At 48.8% G+C, this 14,284-nt stretch overlaps 1 protein-coding gene and 1 long non-coding RNA gene across 2 annotated transcripts in view; both read left to right on the forward strand.

Moving 5' to 3' along the window:
- The window catches only part of CENPE (centromere protein E), a gene marked incomplete at its 5' end in the record, with an annotated part of 73,827 nt that overhangs the window by 46,540 nt on the left and 13,003 nt on the right, over positions 1 to 14,284 (forward strand). The window lies entirely within an intron of this gene.
- Positions 44 to 14,281, forward strand: LOC308670863. The gene is made up of 3 exons (XR_014027098.1): positions 44 to 116; positions 13,042 to 13,116; positions 14,214 to 14,281. It is a non-coding gene; the product is annotated as an uncharacterized lncRNA (long non-coding RNA).

Below are 14,284 nucleotides of genomic sequence, written 5' to 3' on the forward strand. Positions count from 1 at the left end.
TGAAAGAGAAGTCCTTGCTTCAGAAAGAGAAAGATGACCTTCAGCAGGTTATGCAGAACATTAGAGAAGAAACTCAAAGCCAACTTCAGGAGACCTTATCTGAAAAAGTTGCAAAGGTATGTGATGCTTTCCAATGAGTGGAATTATGTCTGTACACCAGTATTTTAAATAGTTACTGAACTAAGTTGGGAAACTAGCATTTTCTACAATAATTTAAAACATATAAAAAGAGTATTCTAAGGAATTCAAATGTTCAGGGAAAGAAGCAAAATTTAATTTCCTTAGTATTGCATTGCCTTCCATTGAGGACTTGAATACTGTACAGGTCAGAAAGAGGGCTGAGAAGGTATCTACAGACCCCTCACATCACGGACATAAACCATTTCAACTCCTCCCCTCTAGATGGTGCTATAGGGCATTGCATGCCAAAACAACTAGACCAGGGGTAGGCAACCTCAGCTCTTTTATGACTCATGGACTTCAACTCCCAGAATTCCTGAGTCACCTATGCTGGGAGTTGGAAGTCCATGAGTCATAAAAGAGCCGAGGTTGCCTACCCCTGAACTAGACACAGAGACAATTTTTCCCCTCTCTGCTGAACATCTAATCCTCACAGAACTATCGTATGACTAAGAATATTTATTTATTTATTTATTTATTTATTTGTTTGTTTGTTTGTTTGTTTGTTTGTTTTTATAAACCGCCCTTCTCCCGAGGGACTCGGGGCGGTGTACAGGATAGGTTAGGCATACAGAATGAACAATAGTGAAAAACAAACAATAGCAAAATACAAACTGGGACCCCAATTAGAGCTATCAGGCCAGGCCGGACTGCTGGAACAGGTAAGTTTTTAATTCGCGCCGGAAGGTGCGGAGGTCAGGGGCCATCTGGATTTCGGTTGGCAAGCTGTTCCAGAGGGCTGGCGCACCCACTGAGAATGCCCTCCCCCTGGGGGCCACCAGCCGACATTCCTTGAGTGGTGGCACCCTGAGGAGGCCTTCTCTGTGGGAGCGCACAGGACGGTGGGGTGCTGACATTGGCAGAAGGTGCTCCCGTAGGTAGTCCGGACCCATGCCATGTAGGGCTTTGTATGTCATTGTTAGCACCTTGAACTTCACACGGAAGGCAACCGGAAGCCAGTGCAGCGCACGGAGGAGAGGTGTGATATGGGAGTATCGGGAGGCTCCCAAGAGTGTCCGTGCCGCTGCACTTTGCACCAGTTGAAGCTTCCGAGTGGATCTCAAGGGCAGCCCCAAGTAGAGAGCGTTACAGTAGTCTAGGCGAGAGGTCACAAGAGCATGGGTGACTGTACGTAAGGCATCCAGGTCCAGATAAGGCTGTAATTGGCGAACTAGTCGAACCCGGGAGAAGGCCCCCTTGGTCACAGCTCCTATGTGATCTTCCAGGGAGAGCTGCGAGTCAAGGAGGACACCCAGGTTGCGGGCCCTATCAACAGGGGGTAGTAACTTGTCCCCGATGTTAAGGGATGGGATGTTCTCAGTATCCTGGCTTGCCGGTATGTACAGCCATTCAGTCTTGTCCGGGTTCAGTTGAAGCCTGTTCCTCCCCATCCATTCCCGGACCGCTTTCAGGCAGCGGGACATCACGTCGAGGGCATCACTGATGTTGTTTGGAGTTGAGATGAAAAGCTGGGTGTCATCAGCATACTGATGGTACCCTACTCCAAAGCTGCGAATGATCTCGCCCAGCGGTTTCATGTAGATGTTGAACAGGAGAGGCGAGAGGACCGACCCCTGAGGGACTCCGCAAGCGAGAGGCCTCGGGGTCGACCTCTGTCCCCCTGCCAACACCGACTGCGAGCGACCCTGGAGAAAGGAGGAGAACCAACGCAGAACCGTGCCTCCCACTCCCAGTCCCCTGAGGCGTCGCAGCAAGATACCATGGTCGATGGTATCGAAAGCCGCCGAGAGGTCTAATAAGACTAGGACAGAGGAATGGCCCCTGTCCCGGGCTCTCCAGAGATCATTTGTCAGAGCGACCAATGCCGTCTCCGTGCTGTAGCCCGGCCTGAAGCCCGATTGGTACGGGTCTAGATAAACCGCTTCATCCAGGATCTGAGGGAGTTGGTGCGCCACCATGCTCTCAACAACCTTCGCAAGGAAGCGAAGATTGGAGACTGGACGAAAGTTATTCAATGAGGATGGGTCCAAGGTGGGCTTCTTGAGGAGAGGTCTCACCACCGCCTCCTTCAAGGCGGTGGGGAAGTGACCCTCACTCAGAGAAGCGGAGATGACCGCTAGGAACCAGCCTCGTGTCCCCTCTCGAGCTGCATATGCCAGCCAGGAAGGGCACGGGTCCAGTAAGCATGTGGAGGAGCTCAACCTCCTCATAATCCTGTCCACTTCCTTCGGAGTCACAGGATCAAATTCCTCCCAGGTGACGTCGACAAGACTGTCCATGCCTTGTTCTTCCAACTCAGCCCAGTTGGAGTCCAGGCCGGTTCGGATCCGAGCAATTTTATCCAGCAGATATTGGCCGAATTCCTCGGCTCGACCCTGCAAGGGTTCCTCCCTCACCTCTTGGTTCAGTAGGGAGCGAGTCACCCTGAACAAGGCAGCCGGGCGATTATCTGCGGACGCGATGAGGGTGGAAAAGTAGTTGGATTTTGCCACCCTTATCGCAGCGAGATAAGACCTGGTGAGGATTCTTAATCGCAATCGGTCAGATTCGGATCGACTGGATCTCCAACGGCTCTCTAGGCCCCGTCTCCGACGCTTCATTTCCCGGAGCTCCGCGGTGAACCATGGGGCTCGTTGGGATCTGCGCCGGGTCAGAGGCCGCATGGGTGCAACTCGGTCCAGAGCCTCCGTGGCTGCCTTCTCCCAGGCTTCCACTAAGGCATCCGCCGAGCTGTGAGCAGGGAGTGCATGTGCGTCCCCAAGCGCTGCCTGGAACCTATCAGGGTCCATTAGGCGCCTGGGGCGGTACCATCTGGTTGGCACCGCGCATCCACGGCGGGGGGTGGCAAAGGGGAAGTCTAGCCGCACGAGGTGATGATCGGTCCATGACAGGGGCATAACAGTCGTGGCACCCCCACCGATATCATCGCGCCACCGTCCAGACGCTATATTACTATAACCCTTCTCATCTTTCCTACTACTTTCTCCTATTGGTATTTTAGGATTATATTACCTTGTTTTTATGTACACTGAGAGCCTGTGCACCAGAGACAAATTCCTTATCTGCCTAATCACATTTGGCCAATATATTCTGTTCTGTTCTTTAAATAAAGGTTGATGCTACACAGAGTTTGACTTCGTTTTCCCTAACTGTGCATTTGATCCTGAAATATGGGGGTTCAAAACTACTGTTATCTCTCAAAGGTACTAGGTAGGGAAGCGTGATTTAGTAATAGTGTTACATTTAATTTCTTAGATCATAAAATCAAATGAAGAGGTAAGCAGCCTTACTAAGGAAAAGAAACAATTGACAGATGAACTGAGAGAGCAGGAAAAATATGTCCAACAGCTATTGAAAGAGAAAACCTTGCTTCAAAAAGAGAGAGATGATGTCAGGACCCACCTCAATCCACATCTTAGGAAATAAGAACTCTTGGATGCAAGTTTAGTCCAAAAGGAAAATGTTTACTAGGATGGAATCGATTGTGGGAATACAAGACGGGATCTGACAAAAGTTACATTTCAATCCTATATAAACCATTCCCATTTCAGCCCCTCCCCTCATCCATTTGGTCAGGCTGTCGTCAGTTGCTAGGTGTCAGGGCCTTCCATGGGAAAGGGAACTCTCCTTGGTTTTATGGTTATTGCTTTCCTTTTTAGTTGTAAATGAAGATACAATCCAGACCTGTCTGTCCCCCTCCCTTCCCCAGTTAAGACATCCCCTGTTGTTTGAAAATCGCTTTAGTAACCATCCTCTCCCCCCCCCTCGGAGAGATGGCAGAATCCTCAGAAATAGCACGTTGTTCTACCTATACAATTATGAAATGTGATATAAATGGATTCTGACATTCGGCTCTCCTTTCAGAAAAAAGATGAGTCCATCTGTGGGGAAAGAAAACATATAAATGTTAGCCTGGTTTGTTTGGATATTCTGTATGAAACCTCTTAAGCAACTTAGGTGCTTTAACATGGAGTTTGTTAACCCACTCATTTTCTGAGGAGGGGAGGTGTTTCCATGCCACTAAATATTGTATCGTTCCATGGTGTTTTCTGGAATCTAAGATTTCTTTCACTTCAAAATGTTGTTCTCCTTCCACCATGATGGGGGGTGGTGGTGGTGGGATTTTTTCTCGTAGTGGTGATTGTTGTTCTCTCTTTAATAGACTGCAGTGGAAGGTTGGGTGTATTCGTCTAAGATTTTTGGGTAGTTCTAATTCAACTGTTACTGGGTTTATGATTCTTTTAATTGGAAAGGGTCCAATATATTTTGGTCCTAGTTTTTTACAGGGTTGGAGTGATTTCAGGTATTTTGTGGATAAATATACCATCTCTCCTACCCTAAATGGTGTGGGATCGGTTCTTTTTTTGTCTGCCTGTGTCTTGTATGCTTTTCTGGCATCTTCCAACGCTTTCCTAATGATTGGCCATGTATTTTGTAATTGAGCAATCCATTCCTTCAGATCAGGGATAACCGGTTCTTTTGGGGTTAGTTCTGGTATTGGGTTGAAACTCTGGCCTGTAGCTACTTGAAAAGGAGTGTAACCTGTGCTTGAGTGGACTGCATTATTATATGCTACTTCTGCAAAAGGCAGTAGGTCCGTCCAGTCGGACTGCTGAAAATTAATATAGCATCTCAGATATTGTTCAAGTATATTATTAAGTCTTTCAGAAGCTCCGTCTGTCTGAGGATGGTGACTAGATGACAGTCCTTGGGTGGTTCCTAAGAGGGATAAAAATTCTTTCCAAAATGCCGACGTAAATTGCACCCCTCTGTCAGATATGATGCGTTGTGGTACCCCGTGCAATCTGTAAATATGCTGTACAAAAAGTTTTGCTAATGCTTTTGCAGTCGGGATTTTTTGGCAAGGTATGAAATGTACTTGCTTAGAGAACAGATCTGTGACAGTCCAGACTACGGTGTTTCCATTACTTTCTGGCAGTTCTACGATAAAATCCATGGCTATTTCTTTCCATGGGGCTGAGGGGTTTGCCACCGGTTGTAACAGACCTGGCGGTTTCCCTTGCAGTCTTTTGGCCATCGCGCAAATTTGACAGCTACCCACATAGCTTTCTATGTCCTTTTTCATAGATGGCCACCAAAATTGCCTTTTAGTTAAGTGTAAGGTTTTTACAAAGCCAAAGTGTCCTGCTGATTTTGTATCATGGCACAGTTGCATGAAATTGATTCTCTGTGTGGCAGGTATATATAGCTTCTCCCCCACCCACGGCAGTCCATCTTTAATTGTGCACACATGTTTATTTTTCTGGAACCATTCATCACTTTCCAAAGATTTCCTGAATTCTATTCCAGTTTGGCTATCTACCTTCGGCTTCATTTTTTCTTGTGCCCTGGTGGTGACTGGTGCTGCCAGTTGTTGTTCCGGTACAAGTGGTTTAAAGTCAGTAACTCTTGTGCTGTTATATTGGGGCATGCGGGATAATGCATCTGCCAGGAAGTTCTTTCCCCCCGGTAAGTGTTTGAGAGTGAAATTGAATCGGTGAAAATGTTGGGACCAGCGGGCTTGCTTAGGAGTGAGCTTCCTGGGCGTTTTTAGTGCTTCCAAATTTTTGTGGTCTGTCCAGACCTGGTCTGTCCAGACCTTCTAAAAATGTCCAGACCTTCTAAAAATTTTGTGGTCTGTCCAGACCTTCTAAAAATTGGCGCCATGTTAGTAATGCCCACCTCAACGAGAATGCCTCTTTTTCCCATATTGGCCAGCGTTGTTCTGTTTCTGTGAGTTTTCTGGATGTGTATGCGCATGGTTGCAATGTCCCCCCATCATTTTCTTGTAATAGTACGGCTCCTACCGCTACATCACTCGCATCTGCCTGTATTACAAAAGGTTTGTCGGGATCTGGGTGTTTTAGGACAGGTTCAGCAGAAAAAAGTCTCTTTAGCCTCTCAAATGCTGCTTGACATTCCATTGACCATTTCAGAGGCTGGCTGGGTTTCACGGGTGACCCCCCCCCTTCGTTTTCAACAAATTTGTGAGGGGCATGGCTATTTGGCCAAATGCGGGGATGAATTGGCGGTAGAAGTTTGCAAACCCCAGGAAACTTTGCAATTGCTTCCGTGTGCGGGGGGGTGCCCACTCTAGTACTGCCCTGACCTTCTCAGGGTCCATTTCGATGCCCTCTGGAGATATGCGATATCCCAGGTAGTCGATTTTTTCCTGATGGAATTCACACTTCGATAATTTTGCATATAAGTGGGCAGCTCGCAACTTCTTCAGGACTGCTCTGACTAGTTTGATATGTTCCTCTTTGGTTTCTGTGAAGATAAGGATGTCATCGAGGTAAACCAGGACCCCCTTATATAGGTGCTCTCTCAGCACGTCATTAATTAATTGCATAAAGACTGCGGGGGGCCCTTGCAGTCCGAATGGCAATACTTTGAATTGATAGCACCCCATTGGGCAGTTGAATGCAGTCTTCCATTCGTCTCCTTCCTTAATCCTAATACAGTAGTATGCTTCCCTCAGGTCTAGTTTGGTAAAAATCTTTCCTTTCGATAGGTGGGATAACATATCCTTCATTAGGGGAAGGGGGTACAGATTACATTCACTAATTGTGTTCAAATTTCTATAGTCCACAACCAAACGAAAGGACCCATCCTTCTTCTCCCTGAACAGAACCGGGGCGGCCACTTTGGGTTTGGCAGGCTCAATAAATCCTCTTTCTAAGTTTTTCTTTATGAATCTCTCCATTTCTGCCATTTCCCTTGGGCTCATGGCATACATCCTGGGTTTTGGGAGTTTTGCCCCAGGTTTGAATTCTATGGTGCAGTCTGTGGGGCGGTGGGGGGGAAGCTCATCTGCTCTTTCCTCACTGAAAACCTCAGCCAGGTCCCTGTATTCCTCCGGTATCTCTGGTAATCCCTTCTCTTTCCCCACTGCTGCTGTCTCCTCCCTCTGGGTTGGGGGGGTGCTTTTGGAGTCTAAGTTCTTCTGCCCCCCCTTTGGGAAATTGAGTTCTGCTGTCCTCCAGTTTATCCCGGGGTTCCATTTCTTCAGCCATTCCAGCCCTAGGATCATTGGGCATTCCATGCCTGGGGCCACTATAAACGTTATGTCCTCCTCATGGGGCCCCAGTGATAGGTGGATTGGTAAAGTGGCTAGGGTGGCTGGTCCTCCCCCTGCTATTGTCCCATCTAATTGACTAAAAGAGATTGGTTGTTTTAGCCTCCTCACTGGGATGCTCAATCTCTCCACCAGCGTTGGGCTGATAAGGCAGCGGATGCACCCAGAGTCTATCAGAGCTTTTATTTTGGCTGCTTCAGGCATAGGGGAAGCTAATATAGTCACTGTCTTAAGTATGGGTGGAAGGGGTCCACTTACCAATGGTTCTCCCTCTGAGCTGTCTTCCGAGTTGTCCACCATCCCTGCGGTGCAGGCCGGAGTCCAGTCCCAGTTCCTGGCAGGAATTGTGGACTCTACAGCCTCTGTCCCCTTCATGGAAGATTCTTTTTGTGTGGCTGTGGCTGGTGGTTTTTCCCCCTCGCGTGTTTGCTCGGGTGGCAGGCGGCCCCATGGTTTTCCTCTGCGGTGTCTCTTCAGTAGGTCTATTTCCACTTCCTCCGCCAGGATGTACCAGTCATCGAGGTGGGGTGGGTCTCCTCGAGGCAGGCAAGCATCATACAGGTCGTAGTTCAGACCGTCTTTGAAGTGGCTAAGGAGGATGTCTTCTGGCCAGTTCAGCTTGCTGGCAATGGCTCGGAATTCTTGGGTATAATCAGCCACTGCTCGCCTGCCCTGCCTCACCATTTTGATTCTCTCCCGGGCCTTACGGTCAGCCAAAGGATCCTCGAACCGTCGCCTCAAAGATGACATGAATCGGTTGAAGTCGTTGAGTTCTGGGGCGTTGGAGTCATGCAAGTTCACCACCCAGTCTGCAGCCGTCCCGTCCAGGGCAGATTGCACAATTCGGATGCGTGTTTTGTCACTGGGGATGTCCCGTCCGTACTCTTCCATGTAGCTGAGGACTTGGGTTAGGAAAAATCCCAGTCGTGATGGCTCCCCCTTGAATTTGACTTCCAGGGGCGGGAGTCTTTGGCTGGAGCGTTGTCTGCGCCGTGGCCGGTATCGCTCCTCATCCTGGTCCCCATCTGTGGTTCTGGGGGGGGTGGGTACTGCTGAGGCAGCAATTCCTGTTCCATTGGATGGCCCCGGGGTTTCAGGTGTTGGATCCCCTCCGTTACCTTTCCAGTTGCGTCCCCAGGCGCTGCCTCGGTTGCGATTTTCAGCTCTCTCCTCCCTCAGTGAACTCAGGGTTGCTTTCATCAGATCAATGGCCTTTTCCAGGATCCGCTCCTCCTCGCTGGCATGCAGGGAACTCTCCATCTCTTGCCTCCATTCCGGTTGGTGGTTACTACGCCTCAGGGTCGTTTCTCCCGAAGCCTTTTCCCACTCACTTTTCCTTCCAACGCCCATCGACCACCGGGGTTTTCAGTCGTACTGCTCCACCGCTTCTTCCCCGGGGGAATATGCTGCTTCAGCTTCCCATTGTCTCTGGGATTCCATTTGGGGGGAAGACTCCCCCTCCATGGGGCTTCCCTCCTCTCTTGCTTCGTCGCCAGACATTGTATTTGTTGCAAAGTCCCCCGGTAAGGTTTTCCCTTCCAGGTTGACTCTTAAAGCAGATCCCGTCTACTGTCAGGACCCACCTCAATCCACATCTTAGGAAATAAGAACTCTTGGATGCAAGTTTAGTCCAAAAGGAAAATGTTTACTAGGATGGAATCGATTGTGGGAATACAAGACGGGATCTGACAAAAGTTACATTTCAATCCTATATAAACCATTCCCATTTCAGCCCCTCCCCTCATCCATTTGGTCAGGCTGTCGTCAGTTGCTAGGTGTCAGGGCCTTCCATGGAAAAGGGAACTCTCCTTGGTTTTATGGTTATTGCTTTCCTTTTTAGTTGTAAATGAAGATACAATCCAGACCTGTCTGTCCCCCTCCCTTCCCCAGTTAAGACATCCCCTGTTGTTTGAAAATCACTTTAGTAACCATCCTCTCCCCCCCCCTCGGAGAGATGGCAGAATCCTCAGAAATAGCACGTTGTTCTACCTATACAATTATGAAATGTGATATAAATGGATTCTGACATTGATGACCTTCAGCAGGTTATGCAGAACATTAGAGAAGAAACTAAAAACCAATTTCAAGAGACATCTGAAAATACTGCAAAGGTATGGGATGCTTTCACGTGAATGGAATTTCACTGATATATTACTGTAAAACCATTGGTGCCAGATGTGTAGGTCAAGCTTTCAACCTAAACATCACGTTGTACTTTTCCCTAACTCTTAATTATAATTAAGGCATCCTTGGGGAATTGAAAAGGGACGTGGTGGCTCAGTGGGCTAGGACGCTGAGCTTGTCGATCAGAAGGTCGGCAGTTTGGCGGGTCAAATCCCGAGTGCCGCGTAGCAGAGTGAGCGCCTGTTGTCCCAGCTTTTGCCAACCTAGCAGTTCGAAAGCATGTAAAAATGCAAGTAGAAAAATAGGGACCACTATGGTGGGAAGGTAACAGCGTTCCGTGCGCCTTTGGTGTCTAGTCATGCCGGCCAGATGACCAGGGCGACGTCCTTGGACAAGCGCTGGCTCTTCGGCTTTGAAATGGAGATGAGCAGCGGCCCTTAGAGTTGGAAACGACTAGAACGCATGTGCGGGGGAACCTTTACCTTTACCTTTACCTCGCAAGGTGGACGCCTTGTGTAGTTGGGAACCCCCTCGCCATGTGAAAGATGTTCAGCCCCTTCTGGGGTTCGCCAACTACTATCGCACCTTCATCCTGGGCTACGCATCCCTGACGGCTCCGCTGACCCAGCTTCTCCACAAGAAGGTCCTCTTCCAGTGGGGTCCCCCACACCAACAGGCATTCCAGGCTTTGAAACGCATTCACCACCAAGCCCATCCTGAGACAACCAGACCCGCGTCATCCCTTCGTGGTGGAAATGGACGCGACAGATGTGGCCATCGGGGCAGTATTACTGCAGGCTCCAGTGGATGGCAGCACTCTTTTTTCCTGCGCTTATTATTCGCGGAAACTCAATCCTTCCAAGCGCAATTACACGATCTGGGAAAAAGAGTTGCTGGCCATCAAGGCTGCGTTCGAGGCCTGGTGGCATCATCTCAAAGGGGCCCGACACACGGTGGAGGTTTGGACGGACCATTGGAACCTGGAGCATTTAAAGACCGCCGGGAAGTTGAACCAGCGGCAGATCCAGTGGTCCCTGTCTTTTTCCCGGTTCAACTTCCACGTGACCTATATTTCCAGTGGTCACAATCGGAGGGCGGATGCGCTATCCAGGAAACCCAAATACCTCCACACTGAGGATCCACTTCCCCCGCGGACGGTACTGCCCGCGGAGTCCTTAGCTGCAGTCCAGGAGCCAGTGGACTTACGAGCTCAGGTGCAAGAGGCGCAGCGTCTGGATGATTGGTCGCAGCAAAGGCAAGCCGAGGTTGGTCCCGCATCCCCGTGGACTTTGGAGGAGGGCTTACTCAAGCATTGGGGGCGGTTGTATGTGCCCACGGGGCCGCTCCGATCCCTCGTCATGACTCAGTGCCACGACAACCCTGCGGCAGGGCACTTCGGATTCTTTAAGACCCTCCACCTAGTGATGCGGACCTTTTGGTGGCCTTGGGTACGGCACGACATGCACGCGTACGTGACATCCTGCGTGCCATGCCGACAAGCAAAGGCCGCGACGGGTGCACCTCCTGGCCTCCTCTAGCCGCTGTTGACACCGGAGAGGCCATGGGAAGCGATCTCTATGGACTTCCTGACGGACCTGCTGCCATCCAATGGGTTCACCACCGTGCTGGTGGTGGTAGATATGCTGACGAAGATGGCACATTTTATTCCATGCCGCGGGCTGCCAACGGCCCGCACCACCGCCCACTTGTTTCTCCAGCATATCTTCTGCCTCCACGGCTTGCCAGACAGGGTGGTTTCGGACTGCGGTGTACAATTTACGGCCCAATTCTGGAGGAGCCTGATGGCTGCTTTGGAGGTGCAGGTGTGCCTGTTGTCGGCGCACCATCCAGAGACCGATGGGGGGATGGAGAAGGTAATCGGCATCCTGGAGCAGTATCTGCGCTGCTTTGTGAACCAACAGCAGGATAACTGGGCCTCTCCCTGGTGGAGTTTGCTTTCAACAACTCCTAGCATACCTCCACCCAGATGACCCCGTTCTACGCCAGCGTGGGGTACCATCCACGGCTCTTCCCCCTGGCCCCATCGGATTCTCCTGTTCCTGAGACCCAGGACTTTCTGTCCAAGTTGTAGGCAGTTCAGCAGTTGGTGTGTCGGCAGCTAATCTGGGCCAAGGAGGATTACAAATGGTTCGCCAACCGCTCCGAACGGGTGATGTCACCCCTGGAAGTGGGAGACCGGGTGTGGTTATCCACAAAACACCTACCGACCGACTGACCGGTGAAGAAATTGGACCATCGGTTCATCAGCCCGTTCCCCGTCGAGGCGGTCATCAGCTCGGTGGCCTATCGTTTAACTTTGCCGCGGTCCATGTGGATTCACCCTGTCTTCCACCGGTCCCTTCTGGTCCCTGAGGCTCCATCGTGTTCCCTCCGATGCCCGACAGCTCGTGTTCCAGTAACCACGCCCACGGGAGACGGTCCACCGGAGTACGAGGTGGCCAGCATCCGAGACTCCCATTGGCTAAAGGGGCACTTCCAATACCTAATCGAATGGAAGGGATACGGGCCTGAGGAGTTCTCATGGGTGGATGCCTCCTCCGTACACCCCACAGGCCTTCCACAACCAGTTTCCATCCCGACCACATCCGGACCGGCAGACCCGGGGGAAGGGCCCTGCGGTGTGGGATAGTGTTGTGATCCCGGCCCCGGAGGGTGCTGTATTTTCGCATGCTGACTCGGAGGATGATATGGAGGAGGAGGAAGCTGACACGAGTAACGTGCCGGAGCGGCTGACTCCCCTGGTGAGTCAGCAAGGACTGACTGTGGCTGATGTGCCTATGGACCCCAGCCAAACAGAGGAGGAAGCAGAACAGCAAGCAGAGGCTGGTAGCAGCGAGGAGCCCCTATTGGATACAAGAGAAAGACGTAGGATACGTCGGTAACAGCAGCAGCAACTATTGCAACGCCCCAAGAGGCGTGGCCGGGAGATGTAGGGCTAACACCCTACAGAGTATAAAAGGGGTGTGGCTGTGCAGGAAAGGTGTGGTGAACAATTTGTTGGCGTTGTGAGATTTGTAACATGTCTGCTTACATCTGGGCTTTGAAGCTGCTGGCCGTTTGCCAAGGACCTTGGAACATCACCCGGTAATTACAAAAGTGCTGTCTGATATAAACCTTGGGAGAGAGTTGACTGTTAGAAGACCAGCTTTCGTTTGTTCAGCCTACGTTTGGCTTCTGCTGGACTTTTGAGCCTCTTTGAGGCTACTCAGTGGGAGGGGACAGAACAGAAAGCAACACGTTCTGTGTGCCTCAGCATATAGTCAAGCTGACCATATGACCACAGAAATGTCTTCAGACCACGTTGGCTTCCTCAGCTAAGAAACGAAGATGAGCACTCAATTGGACAGGGGGAACCTTGACTTTTATAGACTAGCCATTTCTGTAAGAACAAACCTGTCTAATCAGCAAAACCCAAAACAAGGTTTCAAATTTTTTTCCATTTTAAGCACAAAATCAGTTTCCAAATAGAAACAAAATTAACTGTATTCACTTCTTTAATCAAAGCAGTCAATATAGGCATCTCTGCTAACTCCATCCATTTTTTGCAGGTATTCGTCCATCGCAGGAATTCAAGTGTCTTTTCATTTTTAGAGTTCTATTGATTATCGTATTTAGTTGGACATAATCTGCTCATATTGAGATACTAGCTTACTACTGAATATATATTCTTTTTCCAGGATTCTGAAATGAGTGTCAAACAGAAGATGCAAGATTGCTTTGAAATCTCGGAAGCAAAAATATTCAGAATAGTGGTAAGTACTGTCACCATTTTACTCTTCTTTCCCTTTGATTGAATCTGCATTAAGTGGTATTCTAATTTCTATCTAATCCACAAAGACTGAACTCCATTTCCAGCTGTACCTAATCTATCAGTGAACTTGTATATTGTTGCAAAAATTAGAGGAACACCTGTTTGGGGATCCAGCAGGTATTGATATACAAAGATGAGTTATAAATCTAGTTAGGTTCCTCAGAATAATTGCTACCCCAAGAACTTTTCTCTTGTGCTGCTGACCTTTACAAAACAAACTGCTTTTAAGACCCAAGAAAACTATTCTATGGGTAAAATAAAATATTTTTCCCAATTCTTTATAAGAAAATTCTCAGAATTGTCTCTTTAGCCAACTTGCTACTGTATTTCTTCCTCTGAAGGATGATCAGGAAGTTCTTTTTTTTTCTTCCTTTGGCAACTAACTCTAAACAGATGCTGCAAACTGGCCCCATCTATTCTATTTGAAGGGTTTTTCTGGTAGTCTCTCTCTGATCCAGACTGTTGGTGAGGCTGCTTGGCATAATGGCAGGGCACCTAGAAGCAACTACATACTTTGGAACATTTGGTATCAGGGGTTGTCTTCAGATTATGGTAAAAAACACACACCTCACAGTGGCAGTGATAACAGTGTGACTGAAACTCCATTTCTTTTTAGAATATTGCACTTAAAAGATGGACAGTTGATCATACCAGTGTGACTGCCATTTTGAGGTGTTGTTGTTTTTTTTAATCACACCCTGCAGAAATCTTGCACAGCTCCTTTTCCCCAGCTGCCTGTGAATATATAAAAGATGTTTATATAAAGGCTAAGAAGACCAATGGTGAGGGGGAGGATTAGAGCAAGGACCGACCTAATGTTCAAGAATGGGTACTGTAGCTTGTTCACATGAATGCAATTCACAAAATGCACTGAGTGTTGGTTGATCAAGACATGTTTCTTAATAGCAGTAGATTATGATCCTTTTGACTATAAAATTTTGTTTTATTCCTGCTATGACTTCAGTGGTTTTAAGAAAATCACTGATTTTAAAAGATGAAAACTTCAGTTAATTCCAGCCTGCTTCCTTTTTCTTTCAGGAGGTTCTGAAGAAATTTCCAGAGCTGGAAAAAAGATCTGAATATTTCATAAACATCTCTCTTCAGATCAA

This window comes from Vipera berus, assembly GCF_964194415.1.
Source record: "Vipera berus genome assembly, chromosome: 7".
NCBI classification, from domain to species: domain Eukaryota; kingdom Metazoa; phylum Chordata; class Lepidosauria; order Squamata; family Viperidae; genus Vipera; species Vipera berus.